Source organism: Vicugna pacos, chromosome 7 (assembly GCF_048564905.1).
Source record: "Vicugna pacos chromosome 7, VicPac4, whole genome shotgun sequence".
Taxonomy (NCBI): Eukaryota; Metazoa; Chordata; class Mammalia; order Artiodactyla; family Camelidae; genus Vicugna; species Vicugna pacos.
The window spans coordinates 77490500-77512712 of record NC_132993.1 but is presented as its reverse complement, the minus strand read 5'-3'; the positions used below and the strand labels follow the sequence as shown (position 1 = coordinate 77512712).

Sequence of the window (22213 nt, the reverse complement as noted above, 5' to 3'; positions counted from 1 at the left end):
ACAAATAACCCCACAAATAAAATTCCAGTTGTCAAAAAAGAGCTTGTCTGTGAATTTTGAAGTGAATGAGAATGGGTATTAAATTGGGTATAAAAACTGATTTAAAAAAATCAATATTTATAATATGATAGAAAGTACATATTTTAAAGCTATTCAGATTTGTGAGGAAAAATTTTAGGTGTCTACTTGAAAATGTAGGAGATACATAGCTTTTCAAAATTCTTTTAGGAAGTATGAGAGAAACAAGTTTGAAGAATAAGGATTTAATGTGTCAAAGCTTTACAATTTTATCAGTTGATGATGATGGACTTTGTGAGGAAAAAGTAGACCGAAGAGTTTAGAGCATAGAGAAAGGGCGGACATGGATGTGCTGTTTAAATGAGCTCTTGTGACAGAAAAGTAGAGCTGGAGGAATACTAACAAAAAAGAATGAAACTGTACACAGTTTTCCAAATTCTGAATTCGTGGCCAGCATCTTGGAGACATCACCTTATCCATTATTCATGAACTTTTGCAAAGCAGATTTATGTTGAAGTTGTTTCTTTCTTCTGAGGGGTTTAGTTACGTTGGAGACCAAGACTCCATGATCACTATGTGCCTGGAACTGTGCAAGGTGGCAGGGATGCAAAGATGAACCTGAAAAAAAGATCCCTCAAAGAGTTTACAGCACAGAAGAAAACTAGATGTTAATATAATCTTAAGCATGAAGGCAATGATAATGTGCTTTGAGTTTTTTTACTTCGCTCCCATATTTCTCTGCACAAAACTTAGAAGGAGATGTCATTTGAGTTATTTTTAAAGAAGGTGGTGATGGACTTGTGATTGTTGTAACAATTCCTTAATATGTATAGCGTTTATAGTTTATAAGATGATTTCACACAGAGTAGCTCATTTTTTTCATTAGATACATTTTTAAATTAATTCAATCATACTGTAGAATAAGTTTCAACATGAAACACCATCCTTTGTCCTTTATGATTTAAATTGTTCACAATGTGAAATACAGTCAATTCGAAATTAGTGAAGACACTTTTATTGTATTAGAAGGTTTCATTTCAAATTCTCTGAGTTTGAAAGAAAACAAAATGTACTTAATAAGGACAAGGTAGTAGAACTAATGAGAACTTAAATATCCTATTCATAATTGTCTTTTTTATTTTCATACAAATTGGTATGAATTCCACAGACTCTAGTTGTGTTGTCACAAGTGGTTCATGGCCATTAACTGAGATGACCTTAACATTTTCCTCAACTTGACTAAACTTTAAACAATCCTCTTCTGTACTCTAAACCTCTTTACTCAGAGCATTTATTTTAGAAAACTCTTAAATTCTTTCTTTGCCACTTTGAGCTGTAAATTTTTGATTTTTAAATTAATTTATTGTTTAAATTTTTTTTTTTCATTTGGTCTTAATAACAAAGCTTTCTGTTGGGCAAGAAGTGTATGATTACTCTCGTTTTAGAGATGAGAACACCATGACTCAGAAGTAGGTTCTGACCACATCATATGGCCACTAAATGGCAGCGTAGGATAGTCTAGACCCTTTGGGCTCCTAATTTGACACTCTGTCCCTAATACCATGGTGGAGCCTGGGTCACTATGTTTCCTTTCCTGTGTGTTGGGAAAGAGAATCTTCTTTGGGCCTCTTCTGTTCCTGCACGTCATGCCAGGAACGCCAAGTCTGCAAGGCCCTGGCCACTTTTTTACCTGGGCCATTTCTCAGGGTTGTTTCTGCAGCTGGTAATCTTGAGAGATCAGCTAAAAAGCCCCCATTAGAAAGTCCTGCTTACTGTTTGCTATAGAAATACATAAAACTCAGTTGTGACACAAACTCCCTGCATATCATCCATCTGGGCCCCACCATGTTGCCCCCAGGGAGGTCTTCAGGGCAACGAGAACCAAGGCAAACATAGTGATACAAACGTAGTGATACTCACGCTTCTTACTGTGCTGTGAGTAATAATGCCCTTTGTCTTTGACCCAGGAGCCTCTTGTGTCAACTGCCACATCCATGAAAAGGTAACAGATTAACTTATTAGTTTACCTGTAAAATCAAATCTCAGACCTGACATGGCAGTGACACCTACTTGCAAGATATTTGAGGACAGTGTCAGGATATATAAGGCATGACAGATCTCAAATAGGGCTTCACATGGGTTAGAGCCCCAGAATCTGAATTCAGGACTCTGAGTGTCAAGAAATAGTCCTCTCAAAAGGAAGCTGGTGAAAACTGACATGCACTCGTCGGGAAATAGCCACACATGGAACAGACCGGGTCCAAGGGATCTGTGGCTTATGTGGCAGGTTTGATGTTTTATCTGGATTACAGTGTCAGACTATGGAACGCAAGGTGTGTGAACACGTCATCTTATTTCTCTATAATGAAATTGCACTTTACTTTCTAGTTCTAACCTCTGCCAGTGCTTTATGATGGAAACTTCAGGTGACCCAGTTGCTGCAAGTTAGAAACGCAGATTCCCTCCACCCTTGTTCTCTTTGTCCAGGAGAGGTTGGGTAGGATGAAGTACTTCTGGGCCAAGGTATTTTCTGTCCCCACTGGCCTCTGCTGAGTATGACCTGTCTCACTCGGTCTGGGGTGGCTCGTCTCTGCTTGCTGCATGGACAGTGATGTCTCTGGCTCTTTTGTGGCCTTCAGTTGTCACGTTCATATACGCTCAGTTCTCCTCTATCAGTCAGGGACCTCTTCCGGTCCAAGTGCCCTTTACTCTCCCTTTAGTTCCATTACTTGGGCCCTGCTGGGGGGTGTGGGGTTCTCTGAGGCCTGTCTGCTTGGCTTCAGAGAGAAGCCCTGTGTCTGACATGGCCCCTGAGTGATGGATGAGCAAGGCTGAGGCAAACAGCCAAGCAGGAAGCTTGCTTGTCCGAGGAAGTCAGGCTCTGAGCCTTTTCCTTTAGAGCCTTCCCTGGACCCATCTGGGGTTTCTATCTGGATATCTAACTCATCCTCTTCAGAAATTAGTGTTGGGGCTGGACAGCTGGGGACTTTCTTAGGGACTTACCAGTGTCTGAATCCTAGTCATAACCGCTGTGAATTCCCCTCCCCCCAATTCATTACATTTTTACCTACCTTAGTTAGCATTTACATTCTTCTCCCGTCAATGGTTCCTGGTAGAAGGTGCTCTGAATCCATGGGCTTTGAGATCTTGATATTTTAAGTTAAGCCTCTGGTATTTAAACATTTTTAAAAAGGTGAAACCCTCTTTTCTTCTCTCAAACACCTGCCACTTACAATGGAAAGCCATGCCCTGAGGACCACGGTCTCTTCTGTAGATTGACCAAAGTCTCCCTGGGAGCTCATAACCCAGGGCTTCGGTTCTGCCTGGATGCTTCTGCCCTGAGATAATGTATGCAGAAAGTGCCCACTGACTGCTGCATGGTGGGTGAAAGGAAAGGATGACGGGAATGAAAAATACAGAGGTTCATGATAATTAAAAATTTGCCCCACTCCCATCGGAACACCATGCATGTTACCAGGATCCTCATCCAGAGATTGTGCTGTTCCCAGGAAGCTGGCTCGAAGGAAACTGCAACCTACTCAATTACATTGCAACTTGCCAGGAATTAAGTCATGGTGTTCTTGGAACTGGGGAGGACATTGTTGAGTAGTGTTTATCTAACACTGTGCTGAAGAGTCTGGCCTTAGCTTCTGAAAGACCAACAGGGTTATCTAGATGGGAACATCTCTAGAATAGAGGACAGTTCATCAGTTCATTTAGGGGCCCAGCTTTTTGGGAATAGAGTTGATGGATTCCATGTGAAAGGCAGGGCCTAGCTGTTTGCTAGCAGTTGTCAACTTAGCATGAGTAAGAGTCATTTGGGAAGATTGTTTTAAAATGTAGATACCTGGAAATTTGGTCCAGATAATCTGATTCATACATCAGGGTTCAAGCTCAGGAATTCACAATTTTATTTATTTTTTATTGAAGTACAGTCGGTTTACAATGTGATTTTTTTGGTGAACAGCATAATGTTTTAGTTATATATATATTATATATATTATATGTATATATAATATATATACTTTTTTATTATAGGTTATTGCAAGTTAGTGAATATAGTTCCCTGTGCTATACAGTAGAACCTTGTTTATCTCTTAAATGTATAGTAGTATCTGTAAATCCCAAACTCTTGATTTGTCCCCCACATTTTTCCCCCAGTAGACATGTTTATTCTATATGTTGGAATTTAAATTTTAATAGGCTTCTTCTGGACCACATTTTGAGATTAGATTCGTAAGTGAAGTAGCTAGGATAAAAGTTAAATAATCAGTAACAATAATGCCCTTAGATCTAGGCCAGAGGACTCCTGCTTTGGGATCTGTGGTTTAAGGACCCTGCTCTGGCCGTGTCCCTCCCAATGTGATGGAGAATCAGTGGGCTCAAGGGGATATGCCAGCCTGGAGCCTGAGACCACCCTTCTAGACCATGATCTGGGTACCAGGCCCCTGGAGTTTTCTGCCCAAATGGCACTGAGCTGGCTCCCAGGTTTTTCATTGGCTTCTTCCCTGTTCTGACCTCCAGGGGACATATCCTACTGGAGATGGCATTAAGCCTCAGCGGTGGCCGGGGCAGCTGTTTCATGGGGATGTGGATGGAGCTTGGCTATGTGACCTGCTGTGTCCACTAGTGGCCGGAAGAAGCCCAGGTGGAAGGCTGGTCGTGGGGACAGCTGGAGTAGGGGCCATGGGCCAGGAGTTAGCTCTCCTTGCACCACAGCTTCCCTTCCTGGTGTTCTACGTCCTTTTGAAGGTGTATTTACTAGGTAGGAGAACAGAACGTGTTTCATTCAGCAGCTTGTTGCTATGATTTATAACTTCTAAATATGTAGACATATGGTTTGTGGGTCTTCATTGGATTCTCGCCGCAGGTCCCCCACACATTAGGGGGCAGAGCTAATCAATGTTTCTAAATTATTGATGCCTTCGAATCAGTTTCCTCTGATCAAGAACATCCTTTAAGCCAAGCCTCAGGGAAGGAAAAATGGACAAAAAAGAAAAGCAAATGTGACCTCTAGACTTGGCCACACGGTGGGGCGCAGTGAGGGAGCAGGTCAGACCTGTGTGGCCTTTCCAAGCCTGCCTGCTGCCCTCTCCTCTGATGGGTGGGGAGTGGGGTGCGGCATAATTCTGTTTTGTCAAACTCACTGATTTCAGCTACTATTTAGTGGGGAGGCCAAACCCAGGTTCTCTAATCTCTTTCTTTCCTGGATTCCAGCCTCTCCAGCATCAGTGAAACTGCCTTTCTTCTTGTAGTGAGACAGAGTATGGAAATGTGAACACTCTTCAGGACTCTAAATATATTTTCAACCACAGTTACATGTTAAAAAAAGGCCTGTTTAGAGCTGTATCAATTATTTTATAAGTGGATTAACAAAGGAAACTTTATTTTTTTGATGTTTCACAGACACTGGAAGGTGTAAAAGACATCATTAAATGACATGCACTCTTCTTGATACCACATGCCACATACTTTAATGGAAATTTTCCTTAAAGCTCCCAATTACTTTTGTTTTAATTCACTGCTTCCATTAGGTCTGCTATATACAGTTGTTAAGGCTGGACACTGCATAATAGCACCTACCCTAAGAAATGAGTCAGGGCTGAAATCCAGCCCACCTTCCCCTCGTCAAGCTGAGTGCCCTAACACAGGCCTACATCCATCAGAAAGAAGTCACACAAAGTCATAGTCTGCTCTTCAAACCACATGCCTCCAGACCCAGGTCCATGCAAGAGGGTCCCCATGGGTTGCCATAGTAGCCAAACATTTAAATATGGCATAATGTGTTTTTCTGAGACAACATGCCAGAAAGACATGTCTGAGCAATGAGCAGAGCCCACTGTTTAGTCAGATATGGCTCCTGTTATAGATCAAGAAGTTAACATTTTGGTTTACAGAAGTATCTCCCCTTGTGTGGTTAGCTGGAGTCAGCTCCCGAGTGTCTGATCCTCCCTGGGTGAATGGACAACACTGGATTTCCAGATCAACAAAGCTAAAGATGCTACGCTTGTGGTGACTTTTTACAGCTTCCTGTGTCCCAGGCAGAACAAGCAGTCAGCTGCATGAAACCCTTTAAAATCGCTTGAAATCAGCTGCAATGTGCTCAGGGTTTACCTTGTAGACATTAGGAAAGGAAAACTGGCTGTTAGTAACATATTATTCCCTGCATGCTTTTTCTACCCTCTTACTCTGCTTTATTTTTCTTCATATTACCTATCACTACTGGATCTTATGTTACATATCAATATGTTTATTTACACCAGGCTTAATGAGTTCCTGCTGCCGTCTAGAAGTACTCAATAAATATTTGTTGAATGAATAAATGAATGACCCATACAGATGCAACCCTCAGCTTTTGTTAACTTGCTGTGAGATGTTGTAAATGTAGTATTAGGAATAGAGTTGGCACTTTTATGGTCTGTCCTAAGTGGTTATGAAATTAATCAACTCTAGGCTATTATGAGAAAGGGCACATCTGCTGTGGAGACTCTCAAAATAACCACAGAGTCGAGGATGCCAAAACAATGCTGCCTGTGAGAGAATGGTAGAAGCCTCTTAGGAGATGCCTGGCTGGAGTTTTGGTTTCTTCTCCCTCTGATCCCCATCCTCATTATGGCAAAGACAGAGTGCTTTTGGGGGAAGGAACAGAGAGCTGCAGCAGCCATGTTTTCCATGGGTCTCAGAAAAAAAGCTGATCTTCACTATTGCTTTTGGCTTTGTAATAACCAGATCCTGGAACAGGATTAGCTACAGCCAGAAAATGGAGTTGATGAGGGTTGTCTAAGGGAGCGTGTTTGAGCTGGAATCTGAATACTTATTGCTACTAGTATATTGGCTTCGAACAAAGGAAGTGATTGGTCCAAACGGATCAGCATTGGTCAGGAACAGAGGAGATCTCCTACCTCCCTCAATCCTGCCCTCTTCTGGGCCTGCTGGAGCTCACAGCCCATTATTAGCCAAACCCGATATCCTCAACCTCATCCCTGAATGTTCCTGCCACCATCTTGCTCTGATGGAGACAGAACACATTGCCTTTCTATTCTCCTGCATTCCTGGCACGTGGTGGCTGTGGTTCCCCCCCCCCCCCACAGTTTTGTGCCGTGGGGCCTGGAGGTGGGATGCATTTCCTTTTCACTCCTCATTGCTACTACTGGATCGTTCTCTTTCCTCCCTGAAAACGTCTCACACTGAATGTCAGGTCAGCAGGTGGATGTCACCTGTTCCTCTCATTTTGCTGACATCCATTGTCTCAAGGTCATTCCTCAGTGCTCCTGCCTCATGGCCACAGTCCTATTCCAGTCTGGACTCTTAGCCAATTTCAATACACACGTAGATGGTCTCTCCAATCCTCTGGCCCTTCACCTTTCGTCACCCCCATGGTCACACCAGACCCCGTCACTACTCATCCCTGGGTGCCCTCCATAATCGTCACATGTGCACCCTGTTCTCTGACCCCTACCTCCTCTCTTCCCAGTGCACTCTCTGTGGCACCTCATTTGCTAGGGCTGCATAACAAGGCACCACACACTGGGTGGCTTAAACAACGGACACTTATTCTCTCACAGTTCTAGAAGCTGGAAGTCCAAGATCAAGGTGTCAGGTTGAGTCCTGGCTTCTGGTGGTTTGCTGGCCATCTTTGGCTTGTAGACACATCACTACAGTCTCTGCCTTCACCTTTCCATAGCGTTCTCCCTGCATGTGTCTGTATCCAAACCTTTGCTTCTATAAAGACACCAGTCGTACTGGATTTAGGGGCTCACCTGACTCCAATGTGACCTCACCTTAATGTAACTAATTACATTGACAATGACTCTATTTCCCAATAAGGTCACATTCTGAGGTGCTAGGACTTCAACATGCAGATTCTGACAGGACACAAATGTGACCCATAATAGGCCCCGTCCCCAGCAGTCCTTTACCTCCACTAGGACCTGTGATCTTGTCTCTCATGCCCCTGATGCTCCCCTTCCCCCTGTACCCAGCTCCCACACCGCAGAGACTCACTAGAACGGCTCTCGTGCCGACCCACTCACAACTTTGCTGAACTTTCTTGGTTAAACCCCAACCCTGAGGAAATCAAGCTCTCCACCTATTCAGTCTTTGAACCCATGCAGCTGAGTGTGACTGGAGAAAAATGACCATGGAGAATCTTCTTTGAAATTCATGAACCTAAACCCTGTGTGGACTCTCGGTGCTGCTTGGTCAACATACTCTCCTCTGTTATCAGTATCCTCCTCTCTGTTGGATCATTGTTATCAACATACAGGCACATTCATCTCTCTCGTATTAATTACATAAAAGACCTTTTCTGACTTCACATCACTAGTGGGGCTCTCCCTGGAGCGCCATCACTGCTGCTTTCCACAGCACAGTTCTTCTAGAAGTGTCTGTACGTATTGTCTCCAGTTCTCTTTCTATTCTCTTAAATCCTTTCCAGTCAAGTTTGTGAGCCCTCCTCCTCTGAGTTCTCATGTCATGGTCACCAAACACCTTCAGGTAGTGACGGCTGATGGTCAATTTTGGTCTTCGTTTTATACCATCCATTAGTGTCACTTGATACAGTTGATGACTCTCTCCTCCTAGAAACAATTTTTTTCACTTGGCTTCCAGGATGCAGCACTGGTCCGTTTTTCTCGGTCTCCTTGGCTGGTACCTCCTCTCCTTCCAGCCTCTGGGATGCCAAGGGCTTTGGACTTTGGACCTCTTGTCTTTTCCACCTACATGCACCCCCTGGGTGACCTCAGCCAGGCTTGTGAATTTAAGTATGATCCAAACCTCGAATCTATGTCTCCACCTGGATCTTTCCCTTGAACTGTAAGCCAATCTCCAGTTGTTTCCTCAATTTCTTCACCTTGATGTCTAATATGTCCCTATTCAACATATCCAAACCTGAACTCTTGATCTTACCTCCAAACCTGCTCCTCCATCCTTCCACTTGCTCAGGCCAGCACCCTGAGGTCAGCTCCTCTTTCTCCCACAGCCCCAAGGAACTGGTGTTGACTCCCTTCAGAATGTACCTGGAGTTTGACTCCCTCTTACCACCCCCACTGCGACCACCTGGTCCACCCCACATCACCCTGATGATGGCGCAGTCTCTGCTGGTCTGATTCTCAGGCCACAGCTGAGTGATGGGTGTGACGCTTCAGCCAGATAGGAGCCCTCCCCTCCTTGAGCTCCACAGTGACTCTGTTTCATTTGGAGTAAAAGCCGAGATCCTTACATGGCGTGGCTGGATCTGGGAACCACCTTGACTCACTTGTTCTGGTTCCTTCTCCTCTTCCGTCCTTTCCCCTCTCGCTCCGGGACTGGTCTCCTTCCTCTTTCTTGAACACATCAAAATCTCACCCCGCCTCCTAACCACAGCCCTTGGGACTCCCTCTGCCTAAACTGCTTTTTCCTTAAGGAACCTTATACCTTCTTCCCTCTTTGCCTTCAAATCTTTGCTCAAATGTCAGCTGCTCAGTGAGTCCTCCCTGACCACCCTGTTTAAAATTCTAGACCCTGCCCAGCTTCCTGACTCTGCCTCACCCTGCTGTGTTTTTTTAATTTTTAATAGTGTATTTGAGATTCTCACATACTCTACAATGTGCTTATTTGTTATGTTTATTGATTATTCTGTCTGTCACCCTGGGAAAATGTGAATTCTATGATTTTTATTGGTGTTTTTCTCTTCTTCCCTGAGCCTAGTACAGTGTTGACACCCAGTCTGTGCTTGGTGAGTGAAGGAGTAGAGGGTTACCCAGAACTAGGCAACTAAAGGAGATGGACTTGCAAACGGAGGAGGACGCGCTTGGCTGGGAGTATTGGGAAGAGAGACAGTGAACACCAGAATCACTCTGCAGTGTTACCTGGACACCATTGGAAACCTGTGGTACAAAGGTTGATGTATAATTTAGTCGTTAAGTGAACTGAGCCTTGTTCATTCCAAAGCACTATTCAGTAAATAATCCTCTGTTGCTTCTTTAAAGTACTGAACAGCAGAAGTTACCTCCTCCACCACAGAACCCCATTACAGAGAGGAACTGGGGGTCGTTGACGTGAAGAGGCTGCAGGGCAGGCAGAGCAGACGATTTCACCCTGCGAGTCGGTCCCTAATCTGGACCTGAGCAAGTCAGGGTCTGTCCGTGTTAAAAATACGCTTTTTGAAAGTGGCTTTAAAAGCATAGGTGCCCTTGTCCCTTGACAGGAACAGTGTGCTGCTGTAAACTGAAGCGATCATGGTGACAGGTTTCACCTCTGATGTTCTAGTGCCCCCTCCTGCCTTGGCAACTGATCACTTTCTTACAGAACCAGAAGCCACCATTTAGGGAAGTGAAAACTGCTTATTTGCTTATTATGCAAGCACCTTTTGGGAAGCGTGAGCTGTTAAAAAGTGCTGCTGATTTTTATATTTATAAATCATGGTTTCGGTGTATGCATAGCGTTCAAAGTTCCTTAAAAGTCCACACTGATACCATCTAACATGTAAACGGTAGGTAAATATATCAGCAGTGCAGGGGAGTGAGGTCCTTAAACTATGTAGCTGTATCACACTGACTGATTGATTGTTGAATCTCCCTCTGGAAGGTTGCTTTGTTTTCAGTCTGATTAGTAATGTGCCGTTCTAAAGTTTGTTTTCCAGCATTAGTGAATTTCTTTTAAAATTTTGGTTGTCCTCGGCAAATACAAAGGTGACCGATTTACTCCAATTTGTTGGATGTGTTAAGTGATGAGGTTTGCCAAAAGCTCAGGAAAATAACAATGGAAAGATGAAATCATGAACAATAGAAAGATTGGCAGGACAAATATAGAGTCAACAAATTGTTGAAAAGGAGATAATTCTTTCTTTTACAGAATTGGCTTCTGGGAAGAGATGTGAACTTTAGCACTTGTTAGCCAGTTTCTTACCCACTTGAAACCCAGGGATGGATTTACGTGAATAACTCTGTCTTTTCGTGTTTCTCTGTGTAAGGCTTTCCCGACCCTCCTGAGTCTAGAATCCTAAGAGCTTACTAGGCTCTCGGAGTATGACAGCCCTGGGGCAGCCCTCTCTAGGGATGTGCAGTAGGGAAGGAGGAGGGGAGGAAGTGGAGATGATGGGGAGGGGGCTGTATAAGGGAGTGGTGGGGTTGACTTAGTGGGAAAAAGAGATGAGGGAAGAGGAAATAAGAGAAAAGCCATCAGATCCAAGTAATATGTGCTGGGTTAATAAAATAGTTAATACACTATATAGTAAATAAGATAATAATAAAGTTAATAAACTGTTTCTGTAGCTGTTTATTGGAAATTTTAAAAACAAGCTCACTTAAAAACCAACTACTTTGAAGATGGTTGATGGTACAGTTTCTGATGTGTTGTAGGGAAGAAAAAGTCCACCTCACTGCTTCATAGGCACACTTGAATTCAAATCTTTAACAATTCTTAAGAAATGGTTAATAGAATCAAAAAGGAGTACCGTAGGGTGGCTGTGATTCACTTTCCCACCTGGTGATTCGCGGTGCTAAGTCACCAATGCTGGACGTATGGCTCAGATAGAATGACTTTTGATTCTGAGAATTTGTGAGCTGATTCAATCCTGTCTTTATGTTTTGACACCATTCGAGTCAAAGCTTTGTGGTGTTTTGACATCACAAAGCAGCAGAGAGGCGAGGGATCAAAGGAGGAAAAAAGCCAGCACGTATGAGTGTGTTATCTTAAAGCATCCATTTCCTGCATAACATCAGAAAGCAAGGTTAGGTAGCTACTGGTAACATGGGTGATGGAGAAAGCAAAACTGCTTTCTGCTTTTAAACCCAGAAAGATCCAACCACATGCTCTCGTATGACTACTCTTTGAAATATTTACAGTGAATGCAGAATGACAGCAAAATAAACATTCTTGGGCTCCCCACAGGTCCAAGGTCCCTCCAAAAAAACTTTGTCACTGATGCTTGTTAAAATGCACCCAAAGAAACACTGATATTTTACTATTTATTTATAAAATTTTATATAAAATATGCAAATATATCAAATACTTTTTACAGTAATCAGTCACTTTAATTATTCTAAAGTGATAAAAATTTCTCGTTTCTACCTGTATTTATGGCAACAAGTCAAAATATGAAAAAAAAATTCTCTTGGTGATGACAGCCTGGAAATTTTCCTTAGAAAGATGTCCTAATTTGAGCCCTTAATTTGATGATAAAACTTGGATATTCTTCTTAGTGGAGAATTAGATGTAATGAGTGAGAGGAAATCAGTCTTTTTTGGGTTTGTTTTTCTTTTAAGGAATTAAAGTTCAAGGTTATTAGCATATACTTAATGTCTTTTGTTTTTTTGTTTTTGGGCCTTTTGTTTGTTTGCAAACCAGCACTTACTGTCAACAGAACCTGCCTGGGGGAGTAGGTAAACCATTCTGGACAATGGGTGTCCGGAGTCAGTGTAGTGAGAACAGCTCCGCCCACCCCTGGGGCCTGGGTGGTCAGAGGCAGGGTCCAGGGGGCCAGCAGGGGGCTAGCAGGGGGCTTGGGGGCCCCCAGGAGACAAGGAGCTGGGTCTCAACTCCCTGCCTCATCTGCAGGAGGCCAACGAGGGCCATCAGCCCAGGCCCATGGAGCCAGGCAGTGAAGCAGCAGAGGATGAGGTGTGGAGGACCCAGGGGGAGGGGACAGGGAGGGGGTCTTCTTTTCATCTAGGTTATTTTGTGTCAGCTGGGCACATTGTTTTATACCAGTACCCAGGAGCTGACCTCACTAGAAATGTACCCATTTGCTTGGTAGTGAGTGTGAAGGAGCTGAAGAAAATGGAGAAACTACCAGCCAATACATAGACTCGAGGTCCATGTATACAGTTCTCTGACTGGAACAGTGAGTGACTATTTATGAGTGCCAAAATGTGAAATTGGGTGGTAAACCCCAAGGACTCTCTTGTGTGACAGCATATTTAACATTGCTGAATTCATGGGGGAAGAGAAAGCATACTGCTAAGCCAAAATGCATGAGGACAGTTGAAAAGTTACAAAGCGATATTCCTCTTTTAAAATTTTATCCCAAATTGTGCCAAACAAACAAACAAAAAGGCTTGATTAAGTTTATTAGAGAAAAATATTGCTGAAATCAGGTTAAATATGCATGTGAGGTTTCTGCTGATGTGACTGGCTATGAAATATTAAAAAATCAATGGGATTATAAACTAAGCTCTTTCCTCTGTGAAAGAGAAAATGCCACCGCAGTAAACTGGAGCTCCCCATAGGGAACGACTTAGAGATGTTGTAAGTTGGAAGACACATTAGAGAGCAATGTAATTCAAGCCCTTTATACATTTTAGAAACCAAGAAATTGAGGTGCAGTGTGGTTACTTAACTCGCTCAAGATCACATGGCCCAGTGGCAGGGCCAGGCTAGAATACGACCTTGAATTTCCAGTATAAAACTTCTTTAGTGTACATGCCACGCCCACACCAACATTCCAGGACTGCCTTTGCAAAACTACACTTAAACACATCTCTCATTTACCGTATGAATTTGTACAGAACCGTGTGGATGGAGATCCAAATCACGTGATTGCATGTTTGACAAAGTGGTGTTGAATGACTAAAAGCTTTAAGTAAATATAACTTCCGGTCTTTTGGAATTGTAACTCCCTATCAGTTTTTTTTCTTGAGTGTGTTTTCTTATAAATGTCACTATTATATATTTCAAAGAAAGAATCAAAATTGACTTTTGTTTATCTGGTTTTTAAAAATCTTGGCAAGATCTGCTGGGATCACTGGTGCTGGGAAAACAGTGATGTCAGAGAAAGGTTACCAGATGCCAGCAGGAACTGACTTTCCATCCTGCCCGGCCCCACATGAGCTGTGGAATTTTCCCCTTTTCCAGTCAAATAAAACGGGAATACCGATGACTGCTCTATCTCTGAGAAATACTCTAAGGATAAATGAAACAAATAAGCGAAGTGCTCCAAGGGTTTCTTGCCTCCTTAATAGAATTAGAATAGGAGAATCAAGCTTTAGACTACAACTTCTTTAACTTGGAGTTTCTTTATGAATCTTAGCTTCAGAAGACTCTGAGAAGTCCAGTGATTTTCCTCTTGGCTCAAGAGGAAACTACACTTATTAACTGTGTAGTTTGCAAAAGTTATTTAGCCCCTCTGAGCCTCGATCTCTAAATTACAGCGACTATAATTATTCGATTTATAGTATGATTATTGTGAGGTTAAGCAAATATAATGCATGTAGAAATATAATTCAGAGCAAGTTTTCAATAAATGTTAGCTATTAGTACTATTGTCTTTATTTTTTTGACGTAAGCACAGGACCTCACATTTATTCCAAATAACTTACATTTTCTTTGGGTCCTGGTTTCAACATGAAGAGAGATTTTTGAATTGTCTCCTCGTGTATTAGCTCTCTCTACCAAATTTTTGTCATCCAGGTATTCATTAATATGTATTCTTTTGTTTCTTCGTTTTTGACTACTCTGTTGAAGAGGAATGAGCAAATCACAAATTCTTGGAGTTGTCTTTCAAGGTTGAAGCCAAGCCTTTAACCAATACTCTTTGGGTGACCTTGGTTGCCAACTACGAAGCAAGCCACCCAACCGTCTTCCTAACCCAAGACCTACATTCCCCCATTTTAACAATAAAAGGGATGCATCATGAGACTTGGCACATGCTAGGTTAAAACCAGGACATCTGTGCTCATGCCCTCTTCTAGCACATGAATGGGCAACCAACTCTAAGGAAGAAAACAAGATTAGGTTGACAGAACTTGTTCTGAGTGAATTCATACTCATTGCCAGTGGTCAGTTTTTCTGACAATGTATTGCTTACAAATCATGCATTCTAGAATTTTGCTTGGAATCTGCACGGGGCTCACTAATTTATACATAAATTTCACCCTTTCACCCTTTTTGGAATTAGAAACACTTTCCAGCCACTGGGCTCCTCTTTTAGTCTTCATTCTCAGCAGCAGTTATCTGATCTCATCTACAAATTCTTTACATATTTTGGGATAGAATTTGTATCAACTGAAGTTTCGAACTCAGAATGGATGAGGACTCTCTCACTATCTCGTTTTCTATTGTGCATTTTAATGATCTCTTGATAATGATTGTTCCACAACTGATGTTCATTCTCTGTGAGAGAGATTACGTCAGTAAAGCAGAAAATGGAATGGTTCTTTGGTTGTGCTGTTACTTGTTATGTTTATATGGTCTGAGATAGCATAGCTGTTCCTTCTCTGATCTATTCCTGGCTGCAGAGATTCAAAAGGAAAACAGTTTTCTTGTTGTGGTTAGTGTTTATCTCAGTCCCAATTTATTTTGACTCTTTAGTTTCTCATATGATGTCCTCTAAACAGTTTTTCCCCCCTTTCTTTTATTGCACCCATGACTCCATCCATCTTTCTGAACTCATAAGAGAACCCTCTGGGCCAGAGGAACTTGCAATGAAGTCTTGTGATTCCAGATCCAATGCTTCTCTCAATTCCTCTCCGCCAGCTGTCTGCTCATAAGCCCCCTCTCTATTTAGACTGTTCATTTTCTCCATTCAAGTTCAGGACCTCACTGAGGGTCAGTTATGAGGGACTATTGATGCTTATTACATTTTCTTTGCAGGCAGCAAATTTTTCTTCCTCAACAGTATCAATTTTTTTTTTATGGTGAAGGAATCCCATTTTTTAAAAGCCCATATCCCTCTTGTAAATATATTCCCCTAGGCACCATTATTTTATTTATCTTTTTTGAAGCCTCCTTTCTGAAGTTCTGAACACTGCCTTCTTCACTATTGTGAAATCTCAAGGCCATGCACTCCAAGACTTCCTTGTGCCTACATTTGATGCCTCATTCTTTCCTGTTGGTCAAGCTGGAATCCAGAACAGAAGTTTTTAAGAATTTCTTCCTTTAATCTTTTGAGGGAAAACTGTCAGCAACAAAAGCCAAGAAAAAACCACTTGTCCTGCTGTCTTCTGGCCTGAATATGTCTCCCCAAATTTATGTCTACTTGGAACCTATGAGTGTGACCTTATTTATAACTAGGGTCTTTGCAGATACAATCAAGTTAAGATGAGGTCAGATTGGATTGAGATGAAGGTGGGGGACTAAATTCAGTATGATTGGTGTCCCTTTAAGGAGAGGGAAATCCGGACCCAGGGAGAAACACACAAGGAGAACACCATGTGGAAATGGAGGCAGAGACTGGAGTGATGTCTCTCCAACAGCATGAAGAACGCCAAGGATAGCAAGCAAACCCTGGAAGCTAGGAAGAGACAGGCAGCATTCTTCCCTAGAGCCTTCAGAGGGAGCATGGCCCTGCCAACGCTATGATTTCAGACTTCTAGCTGCCAAACTGTGAGACAATACATTTCTGTAGCTTTAAGCTACCCCGTTTGTGGTAAGGAGGAACAATGCAGCCTTAGGAAACAAATGATGTTGTTAACAGGACACGACCACCCACAGAATCCAGATGGCCAATGCTTTAGTTCCTTGGCTATGTGTGTTAGAAGACGGCATGGTGATGTAGCAGGAACATAGACTTTAGAGACAGGAGACCTGTGCTCAAGCCTTGGATCTGCCACTTAGGAGCTGGGTGATTTGGAAATGGTCAGTCAATCAGACATCACTTCCATAAAATGGAGATAACACATAACTCATCTGATAGGGTTACCATGAAGGTCTAAGAAGTCAAAGAAAATGTGAGAAAGCACATTTTAAATGATAAAGCCCCAACAAATGCGATTCAGTATTTTTAAGCCTAGTTTCTTTCACCTTGCTGAGTGTCTATATTATATTCCCTTAAAGAGAGTACTTTTATTTCAAGTTTAGTCTCTCTTAAATACTTCTACCCTCGGATTTTGAATTTACATAGGAATGTGTATATTCTTTTTTTTTTTAATGAAATGCATGCCTGGAATACAACAATACAAGTGTATTCCTACGTAGACATTCTGACACACAGTTTTCCTCTTACACCTTTGATGAAACGTTTTCCCTTTGAGCAAGACATATTCCTTTATTGTATTCCAAGCATGCATCTCATCAGTAAGTCTTGATAACTCTGCGTCAGCATTTACCATTCCTTGTCTAAAACCCTTAAATGGATATATGCTGTGTGCGTTGACATATCTGAGTTCTAGAGCTTTTTCCTGACCTAATTCTATGACATCTTCTCCTGAAAGTTGTAAGATTTCCCTTCCATGGGATCCTTGCAGTCATTCACTGTGTCTGGTTTTAAGTAGCTTCTGTCTGATTTTTTACTTCCTGTGATTTGATCTCCTCCTCACTTCTGTGCTAGGTTAGTCTCCACCTACCCCCATTTCCTCAGGGGATTTGAACATAGCCTTCCTCAGATTCTTTTTGGGTTGATCTGCCATTATGGTGCTTCATGCAATTTTGTTATCAGACAGACATTACCCTGAGTTAAAATATCATTCTGTGATTAAAAAAAATTCTTTTTTTCCTCACAGGCTAGAAAAACAAGATTTAAAGAAGGCTTAATGTTTTTCCCCCATGAAATATCTGAGGGGCTGTCATGTGGGTAAGGGATGACACTCATTCTACACAGAACCATGGGTGGAAATTACAGAGGCAGATGTGACCTTTTTTTAAATAATAATAATAATAAAAATTTCTAATGATAAGAGCTGTCCAAAACCAGAATGGCATGCCTAGTGTTGTCAGCTCTGTCTTTGGAAACAAGTGTCTTCGGTCATGTTCTCTAGAAGCAGAGCCTGAAATGGGGATTCTTGTGTGAGCAATTCATTGAGAGAGAGTGCTCTCCGGGGAGACCTACAGAAGAACAGGGGAGGGCAGGAGGAGAAGCTGGGCAAAGACAGGATTCCAGCTGAAGCCCAGCCTCCACCTGCTCCCACAGGGAGTTCTGAAGCCCGTGCCTCAGTCAGTCATTTCCTGTGGGCTGTGCATGGGGGAGACGGCAGAGGCATAACCTTCATGGGCTGTTCAGGCCAGATGGCTCTGCTGAAGGCAGTTCTCAGGTGAGGGGTGCGGCTGTGAGCTGTTACCAGCCAAGGCTCCCAGCAGCTGGAGGATGGAGGCACCGGCCAGGTAAATGGGATCTGGGGAGGGGACCCATAGCATCTACTACGAAGGGGATGACTGGCCTTATCCCAGAATAGAAATGAAATAAGGAATCGGGACACCTGAGTTCTAGCTTTAGTTTTGCTACTGGTAAACAATTTTCTGATACTCCATAGCTCATGTCTTATAAAATAAGGGTATTGGAAATTATATTCATTAAAGTCCCTTTATCTCTAAAATTATTCTATGCCGGCATGGTGTAAAGGAGTATGTCTTGGCATATGGGCTGAAGACCTCTGGGGTGGGGTTGGCGAGAGGACAAAGACACTGGTGACAGCAGTGGATGTGTAAGATCAGATACACCCCAAGCATTGTCTTCACATTAGTGATGTGAATTATTTATTACTTTTTAGATATATGTGATAAATGAAATAGTTTTTCATTTTAAAAGCAGTACGGACTCATACTGGTTGTTTTGTATTAAGTGTTTCCTCAATCACTGGGTTCTAAAGAGACAGCTTTTATTCTGGGGGCAAGTTGGAGAATTCTCTAAAGTTATATGAACGAAAAGGGAATTCACACACAGCATCACATGGGACTATGAACTAGATCATCTCTAAGAATTCACATGAATTTGTTCACATTAGCTGGGTTTGACCAGTTTAGGTTGTGATTTTTCTTCATGGTAATTTTTCAGGCATCCATAGTCCATTGTGGCATATGAGTATTCAGCAATTAATGATGGAGATAATAATAAAATAAATTAAATTCCCTTCTCTGAAGGGTCTATTAGCATTTGAGAGCTGGAAGGCTTGCTATATGTTGTGTGGCTCATTTTGCTGATGAGGAAAACAAGGCTCAAGGTCACACCGAGGAGACATCCAATAATGTCCCTGATTCCTGGTTCAATTATTATTACTGGTATTACTGTTATTATGGTGACTGTTATTACTGTTATACCATGAAGGCAACTAATAATTCAAATTATGAAAAATTAAAGGCAATTTGGTTGGACCCATATGTAGTCACTTAAAAGTAGAATTAACCGATGACATATGGCATCTTGAATTTTAGGAAACATTTTTTATATGGACCCCTGAAACCCATTTTCATAGTAAAATGAGCATGCTATAGTTTTGTCTCTCTCTCTTTTCTACCTTTTTTTTTAAGATTTCTGTTTTTAATTCCTTCTCCCCTTCCATGTAGTTTCAACTAATCCCTTTCCCACCATTTTCCAGCCAAAAAACGTAACTTGTACTTTCATTTTAAACTTTTTTCAAATAATGATAATTTTCCCCCTCAGGTGTTTAAAGATTCAAGAACAAAATAAATATTATAGTGTGCCAGTGCTGATGACTTCTATAATGATCATGTGAACAGTGTCATGGAAATCATGCTAATATTTTTATTCCCACACTCTCTGTGGCTCAAGTGATTGCATCTGGTTAACAGCTGGGCTTGTAGTGTTGCAAGGCCCTGGGATGGAGAATGGCAGAAAAGGAGAAGAGTACACTGCTGGCATTGTGTTTCTTATTCCCTTCCAAATTGAACTATGGTTCTTTTTCAAAATTCTTACTGAGAGGGAGAAAACACTGCCTTCTATCTACCATTCAGTGTGAGATAAGATACCAGTGGTGTCTGTAGATTGTGGTCTTGCTGAGGTCTTGATAGAGTCAGTTCTTCATGGGTCTTGCTAGAGGCTGAATATTTGTGTCCCCTATTCCACTTACATGTTGAAACCTAATCCCCAAAGTGATGGTATTTGGAGGGAGGCCTTTAGAAGGTGATTAGATCATTGGGGTGGAGCCCTTGTGAATGGGATTAGTGCCCTTATAAAAGAGACCCCAGAAAACTCATTCACTCTTTCTGCCACATGAGGACACAGTGAAGAGAAGCCTCCAGAACTGTGAGAAAGAAATGTTTGTTGTTTAAGCCACCCAATCCAGTCTATGGTATTTTTGTTATAGCAGCTTAGATAGACTAAGATTAAGGACACTTATATTTCTGCAATTTTGCATGCAAAGGCACTGATTGCCTTTGTTCTGGATTATCTTTTCAAGGATATTTATACAGTGGACAGCCTTGGAAGACAGAGATAGTATCTTTCTGTGGGATAGAAGGCAGACTTGTTTGCTGTCCAATAGATTGCTGTCTCCTTGGAGGCAAAGATTGGACAGGTTTGCTTGCAGCCCATTATAAAAGATTGGGATTCCTTAAACTTGGAGTTTCTTAGTTATAATGCAAATCTACTGCATGAGCAGCACCCACTCAGGTTGCTCTGTGAGATTGGGTTGGGGTGGAGGGGTGAGGGGAGTTGACATGGACCTGAAGCTCATGCTGCCTTCTGTGCTCCGAGTGATAAAAGTCCTTTGTCTCTGACCCAGAAATCTTATGCCTTCTGCCAGCAGCCATGAAACAGGAACGGGCTCATTTGTTAGTTTGCATGTAGAGTTTACTCTCAAATTCTTCACAGTTCTTGATAAGCTGATCATTTACCATTAAGGAATCACCCTCACTTCCCAAGGCAATTGGCTATGATCACAGGAGGAAACATGTTCTTGTTTTCCAGAGAAACAAAAGAAAGAACTTTGATCCCTTAATGAAAGGCTAACATTTATTGTTGAAATGTTTGTAGACCCCTTGTATTTGGGGATGTCATGACCAAAGACTGAAAGCAGGTCAGCATGGAGACTGGTGAGTCTTGGGCACCTTTATGGGCTTTTCTTGCATCACTTACATGACACTGTAGGCAGCTGTCTGCTTTCTTAGGAGATAAGACCTGCACCTAAATTCTGTTTTCTGTATTGTGCTTTGGAAGGGCTGAGGGCAACCGAGGACTGACTGTCCATCAAAGCTTCAGTGAGATGATACAGCCCCCAGTTTCAGAGGTCCATCGGAATCAGTTACAGGCAGGGGACTGCCAGTGCCCACTGTCCCAGAACATTGCCCTCCAAACCAGTTTCACCTCCACCTCCTATACCAGGAGCCACCTGCCTTCCTGGCACAAATCAGGCATCAGGGAGAAAAAGAGCACAAGGAGGAGAGGTGGGGGATGTGGGGTGGGTTGAGGGTGTTACATGGGTCTCCGATTGCTCTAGGCAAAGAGCAAAGTAGGTAAATCTGAAGCCACCTTTGATAGAATCTGAGTGTTGTCTCACTCCCACCCCCACCTCAGAGAGTGACTTCAGCACTGAAGAATAAAAATTAAAATGTTTGCCAGTGTAACATATACTCATTTGAAAAGCTCCTTAATCAGTCACCTACAAGCTCAGTAAAGTGAGGACTCATTTTATAGCAGTTATGTGGCAGACCACATGATTAAAAAAAAAAGAACTCCAGTTCTGAATAACTAGTGACTCAAAATCATGAAATTCTCATGCTCTTCATAACTTTAGTTGCGGCAATCTGACTCTCTTTACTTTTCTTCCCCCCATTTAAAAAAATTGAAGTATAGTTGATTTACAATATTGTATTAGTTTCTGGTGTACAGCATAGTGATTCAGTTTATACACACATGTATATACACATATTCTTTTTCATTACAGATTACCACAAGCCTTTGAATATAGTTCCCTGTGCTGTACGGTAGGACCTTGTTGTTTATCTACATAGTAGATTGTATCTGCTAATCTCAAACTCCCAGCTTATCCCTCCTCCCACCCCCTCAACTATAAGTTTGTTTTCTGTGCCTGTGCTGACTCTTTCTTTAATGATGACTCAAGTAGTCAACCCAACATGTTGTATGGCAAGTGAAAAACGTTCCAGTTTGACCTCTGTATTTATAAGTTATTTCCTGATTATCCACAATGATTTGATTTTATTCTAAAATGCATTTCAACATTATCAAAGTATTGTCCAGGATTTTGAGGTGAGGAGTTACCCTCACAAAAGCAAAGATCAGGAAATGCTGATTTGTACATCATTTACCCTGTATGACCTCGACTAAGCAATCTGCAGAAACTGTCTAACCATACTTCACACGGTTTGGGAGGCTTTCTCTGGTTCCTGTGTAATGTATGCAGGACAGTGGTTATCATAGGTCCGGGGAGATTTTCTTTGTTCACTATATTATTGTGTTTGGCCACCATGGGCCCAACTTGGGCCCTAGCTTACTACCTGCACGAGTCCCAACATACCCAGCATTCCAGAATGAGGCGCAACAGATTAATATGTTAGCCTGTCAGTATGTAAAGCTAACTACACCCGT

General features: G+C 42.1%; 1 long non-coding RNA gene across 2 annotated transcripts in view; it reads left to right on the top strand.

The window, feature by feature from the left end:
• Nucleotides 1-21661, top strand: part of LOC140697453 (uncharacterized) — a 139340-nt gene extending 117679 nt beyond the window's left edge. For both annotated transcript variants that reach the window (XR_012074582.1, XR_012074581.1), the window contains one exon: nt 21552-21661. This is a non-coding gene — a long non-coding RNA (uncharacterized lncRNA). The remainder of the gene's footprint in view (nt 1-21551) is intronic.
• Nucleotides 21662-22213: the final 552 nt, after the last annotated feature.